Genomic DNA, 6,000 nt, shown 5'->3' on the forward strand with positions numbered 1-6,000 from the left:
AGAAAGCTGCGGGGGGGATGCCTCAGAGCGCTGGGGGACACTCCCGCTGGCGAGCATTATTTATGGGTGAGATTTACTTCGTGCTTTTGCTGTTTACGGAGAAAATAAGAATTATTTGCTGCCACGGGCAGCCCGAGGGGCTACGCATGGCAGTGGGGGCGAGGCCAGGGACAGTGAGTGCCCAGATGCCTGGCATCCCCTCCGTGTAGCTTCCATCCTGGCCACTCAGCAAGTGACAGGGACAGATGACGCCCTCCCAGCAGCCTGCGCAGGGGAGAGGCGGGAGGGGTCTCTCCCGCTCAGCCCACCAGCCCCAGCACCCCATGCCTATAGAAACACAAAACCCAAGATGCGCGTGGGAAATAGGGTGTTTGAAGTCGTTTCTGTGGCACTCGGACCTTCCGAGTGGCCCCTGGACGCTCACGGCTCTTTTGTCCCCAGATCAGCTTCCTGGGGTCCTGGTCACCAAGGACCATGAACTGAGTGGCTTAGAACAGCAAACACATATTCTCTCGAAGTCCTGGGGGCCAGTTGTCTGAAATCCTGGTGTCGCGAGGCCCCCTCCCGCCCCCAGAGGCTCCCAGGGAGGACCCTTCCTGCCTCTCCCCGCTTTGGGGGCCCCAGTGTCCCTTGGCTTGTGGCCGCATCGGCACATGACCGTCTCCCTGCGTATCGGTGTCTTCCCTGCTCTCTGTCTCCCGTGTCTGTCAGCCTTTCTCATGTAAGGGCACCAGGCGTGGGATTTAGGGCCCACCCAGCTAACCAGGATGCTCCCCCCATCTCAAGACCCTAAACTACATCTGCAAAGACACTTTTTCCAAATAAGGTCAGAGGCACTGGGAAGTAGGGCAGGGGCATATCTTTTGGGGGCCCCCCAGCCAAGTCACTCCAGCATTCTATCCTCCACCACAAACCCAATGGTCCCTGCTGGGGGATCCCATGACCATCCCATGACCGTCCCCCCACGTGAGTGTGAGCTCCGTGTGTGTAAGGAGCCGCCATGCTGGACCCAGCGCCTGGCAGGTGGATCTTTGAGTCCTGTGTTGGTGGGTGGGCTCCGGAGAGCCTTGGGAGGCTGGGCACCTACAGGGGCAGGTGGGAAAGGGTCCCAAGAAATGGGGCGTGGGAGAGAGTAGCAGGTGAGCGGGCGACCTCTGGGCATGCCCTTCAGAATAGCTCAGACCGACGGCACAGTCCTGTGTCACGCACCCCACACGGTAGCTGATTAAAATCCAGGTGTGCTGGGAATCCCGAAACGGAAACCACATGAACTACACGTGCTACAAAGGGTGTTTTGAAACTAGTGTTTTGCCTGGATACTGTTCGGCTAAAACCAAAGATACCAGGCGCCTGGGGGGCTCAGTCGGTTAAGCGTCTGCCTTCGGCTCAGGTCATGATCCTAGGGTCCTGGGATCGAGCTCCTGCTCGGTGGGGAGCCTGCTTCTCCCTCGCCCCCTGCTTGTGCTCTCTCTCTTGCTCTCTGTCTCTCTCTCAAATAAATGATAAAACCTTTAAAATTTTTTTTAAAAAACAAAGATACCTGCACAGCGACTCTGCACTCTAGTTAGAAAATCGTGTCCCCGCAGCTTAGCCATCCTGGAACTGCTTTCTGTAAATACAGAGGTTGGACAAATGGGTAAATTAATGGTACACGATGAGGGCCGGGTCTCTCTCCGTCAGAGAAAGAAATCGCAAATAAGTCAAGGGCTGGGAGGAGCTAGAATGGACCTTGTCCTGGGTTGGAATCAGGCGTGTCGGGACAAACTCATGGTTTTCGTACACGGAGAGACTGTAGGTGTGGACAGATGGACAGGCAGCACGGACAGGCACGGAAGTGAGCGCAGGAGTGTGCACGCGCGGGCGCCGTGATGCCCGCAGCAGTGAGCACACTTGGCACCTGGACTCTGGCTTCTAAATACCGTCCTGCCATACAAGAGACCAGAGCTCCTCGGGGAGATCATTCACTGTACGTCTGGAGCAGGGAACACACAAGACAAATTTGGAGCATCTTGTGTTGGCAGAGAGCAAGGAAATAGCCAGAAAAGGACACGGACGCCTGGAAAGGCCAGTCCCAGGGGCCGAGGCCAGAATAATTGGAACAAAAAACTCAGGGATAGTATTGGATTATAACCTACAGAATAAAATAAATAGCCAAACTCCTATAAATAATTGAATGAATGGGTAGGGGGAGAAGGGACAGCTCTTCCTTGCAGATCCTAATTACTGAACAGAGGAGGAAAGAGAGGAAGGGTGTTTACGTTCAAGTCGCTTGCCTGCAGTCACTCCGCAAATGCTGATGATGCACCTTTCTCGTCCTGGCTCTGTTCCAGGAGCTTGGGCTACCCTGCAAAAGAAGACAGGAAAAAAAATAAAACCTCCCTGCCCACAGGAGCTCACAGCCTCTCGGGGAAGCAGATGGGGGCTGGGGGGTGAGTGCATATAGGGCATTCAGGGTCTTGCTGAGAACGTGACATTTGAGCAAAGACCCGAAGAAAGTGAGAGAGTGAGTCGCGTGTACATCGGGGGGATGAGAGTGCCACGTGGAGGGCACAGCCCGTGCAAAGGCCCTGGGGCAGCATTGGGTTTGGAGTGTTGGAGGAGCAGCAAGGCAGCCCATGTGGCTGGAGCAAAGTGAGTGAGGAGGAGAGAAGGAGGAAGGGGGGGGCGGGGACGGGGGTGGAGACAGGTCCTGCAGGGCCTTGGGCTTCCCTCCCCCAACCCAGGGAGGTGGGAGCCCTGGAGGCCTGTGGGCAGAGGAGGGCGGGACCTGACTCTGGTGCACATGCACGCCCTCTGGTGGCCACTGTGGGAAGGACGGATTGTCGGGGGGTGGGGGGAGGCGAGGGCAGGAGCCTGGGGTCTGGGATGGAGGAGACGGCACTGGTCCCGGCAGGAGATGATGGGGCGGAGCAGGTGGAAGCCGAGAAGAGACCATTCTTCAGGGTTAGTAGCATGGAGGTCCCCGCTGACCCTGAAAAGGGGCATCAGGGTGGAGCAGGGGAGTGAATGTCTGGTTGGAGGGGGGTCCACATCTTCAAACACAAAATTCCCTTGTTCTTTGGTGAGAAATAACACTCCGTTATACAGATGGAACGTAATTTTAATAAATCAATCCCCCATTAGTGGAGGGTGTTTCTGGTTTTTCCCAATTAGGAGCCATGCTGCAGTGAAGCAGGTTTTTTTTTTTTTTTAAGATTTTATTTATTGAGGCGCCTGGGTGGCTCAGTCGTTAAGCGTCTGCCTTCGGCTCAGGTCATGATCTCGGGGTCCTGGGATCGAGCCCCGCATCGGGCTCCCTGCTCAGCGGGGAGTCTGCTTCTCCCTTTCCCACTTCCCCTGCTTGTGCTCTTGCTCTCTCTCACTCTCGCTCTATCTCAAATAAATAAAATCTAAAAAAAAAAAGATTTTATGTGTTTATTTGAGAGAGAGAGAGAGAGAGAGTGCATGGGAGGGAGGGGCAGAGGGAGAAGCAGACCCCTGCTGAGCAGGGAGCCCGACGTGGGGCTTGATCCCAGGACCCCGGGATCACGACCTGAGCCAAAGGCAGATGCTCAACTGACTGAGCCACCCAGGGGTCCCCGAAGTAGGGTTTTGGTACTGATGTGCACATGTCTCTCTAAAATACGTTCCCTTCAAAAGTGTGGGGTGGGGATTGCTGGGTGGAAGCATCTGGAATTTCATTTTTAATTCCTTCAACCAGGTGACCCCCCTCGTGCCCAGCGTCCCGCTGTGCCATGCGGGTTAATGCCACTTCCCAGGCCTCCCGGACGGAAGCTGTGACCCAGCCGGGGACCTTCGTCTACGGGATAGGTGAAAAGCGGCGCCCAGCCATGGCTGCAACATTCCTTCCCCTTCTAATGAGTCGGGTTGAGCATCCTTTCATGTGATTGATTAAAAGCTTTTTGTCAGAACTGTCTTGAAACGTGTTATTTAAAAACCTCCCCACTGACCATTCCCGTCGGGGAGAGGGTTGATTTGATGTTCAGTCTCTCACCACGCCATATCCGACCCACTCGGCGCCACTCTCTGAGCCCCGGGGCAGGGGCCACACCCAGGGCCACTCTTCTCTTACTCGGTTCCGTGAAATTAGAAAAACCAAGCCCATAATTACTGTGCAGAGAGTAGTGGAGAGTAGCGGGTGGCTGGACGTCAGCTCAGACTAGGACCCAGAAAACACAGAGACGTCTTTCTTGCTGTCCCCCCACAGCTAGAACGGGGACCTTCCCATCAGCAGGGGCAGCCACACACTCTACACCCCGACTTTGGGCCCACTGACTTGCAAAGAATCCCACATTTGGGAATTTGGGTCTGCTGAACATTTGGGTGCTGTTGTAAAATATACACCCTGGGGCGCCTGGGTGGCTCAGTCGGTGAAGCGTCCGACTCTTGATTTCGGCTCAGGTCGTGATCTCAGGGTCCTGGGATCGAGCCCCATGTCTTCCGGCTCCATGATCCTCATGGAGGCTGCTTCTCCCCCTCTCTCTGCTCCTCCCCCTGCTCATGCGCTCTCTCTCTAATAAAGAAATAAAATACTTTTTAAGAAAGTTTCTCTCTCTCCCTCTCCCTCTGCCCCTTCCCCCCCAAATACGTATATATGTATATATATATATATATGTACTCCCTGATGAATCCTCCACCTTGTGCCCCAACCAGAAAAGAAAATCACCCTATATCATTGAAGGCTCAGACGTCTGGTGATGGAGCCATTTATGCAGAGGCTCAGTCTCCGAAAGAAACCCCAACGTGTTCTCGGAGGTGGGGTTGTCAGCCTCAAAGGGATGGCCCCAGGCTTCTCCCAGTGGCAGAACACCCCCGAGCCCCGAGCCCCGTCTGAGATAGCAGCCGTGAACGTGGCTGGAGCACCAGTGTCACCAAGAAATGTCCTCCCAAACCTCAGGTTTCAAACTCTCAGGTGAGCACCCCTCCCCCGGGACACCTGAGTCCTCCAGCGGGCAAAGCTCGAAGTCTTGCCACCGCTGCCTCACTTGTCCCTAGGCAGAAGAGTGCGACGGGGCCATGGTCGTCACAGGCTCCTCCTGCCTGTCTCCCAAGCCGGTGGGCTTCCCCTACCGGCCCCAAACTCTCTTACCTACTCGGGGTCCCATGACATGGTTCTGGGGAATGGGGGGGATTTTTTTTTAATTTCCTGCTGAAAGGGACAGTCAGGGCTGGTGCTGCCCCCTTTTGCATTCCTCTTTCCTCCGCCTCCCAAATCAAATGTGGGTGTGATGGCTGGAGCCACAGCAGCCATTTTATAATCACCAGGGAGAGGTTGAGAGTTGTCCCTGACATCATTCACTTGCTCATTGGGTTGATAGTGTCTGCCTAATTCCATGGTGCAAAAATCCCACTGTAGCCAATTTCAAGCTGCCAACAGGATGTCACTGAATGCAGAGTTGGAAAGAGAAGCACAGTAGCTCACCATTATATAGTGTTTCCATCAAACAGATACAGTAATTATTTAAGAAAACCTCCAGAGCATCCTTTCACGTGATTGATTTGAAAAGCTTTTTTGGGGTGCCTGGGTGGCTCAGTCGTTAAGCATCTGCTTCGGCTTAGGTCATGATCCCGGGGTCCTGGGATCGAGCCCCACATTGGGCTCCCTGCTCGGCGGGAAGCCTGCTTCTCCCTCTCCCCCTCCCCCTGTTTGTGTTCCTGCTCTCGCTGTCTCTCTCTCTGTCGAATAAATAAATAAAATCTTTAAAAAGAAAAGAAAAGAAAAGCTTTTGTCAGAACTGTCTTGAAAATGTAGTAACATAATTTAAGTAAAGTGATGAGTTTGGGCTATTTATTGCTTTGGTTTTAATATAATGTATGCAATTGTAAGTTTAGATAATTTTATTTTTCATGGTGGCTGTATCTGGCAACCAGTTCACGGAATTCCTGAAAATCCAACGATTGACTCTTGCAGGCTGGGATGAGCTGGCTCCCCCCGAGGCACAGGAGACTCGCGCCGGTTTTTGTGTGAGTAGCACAATGAGGAAAGATGTCTCCCCGGTC

This window comes from Leptonychotes weddellii, chromosome 1, assembly GCF_054177405.1.
Source record: "Leptonychotes weddellii isolate Sample4059 chromosome 1, ASM5417740v2, whole genome shotgun sequence".
Classification (NCBI taxonomy): Eukaryota; Metazoa; Chordata; class Mammalia; order Carnivora; family Phocidae; genus Leptonychotes; species Leptonychotes weddellii.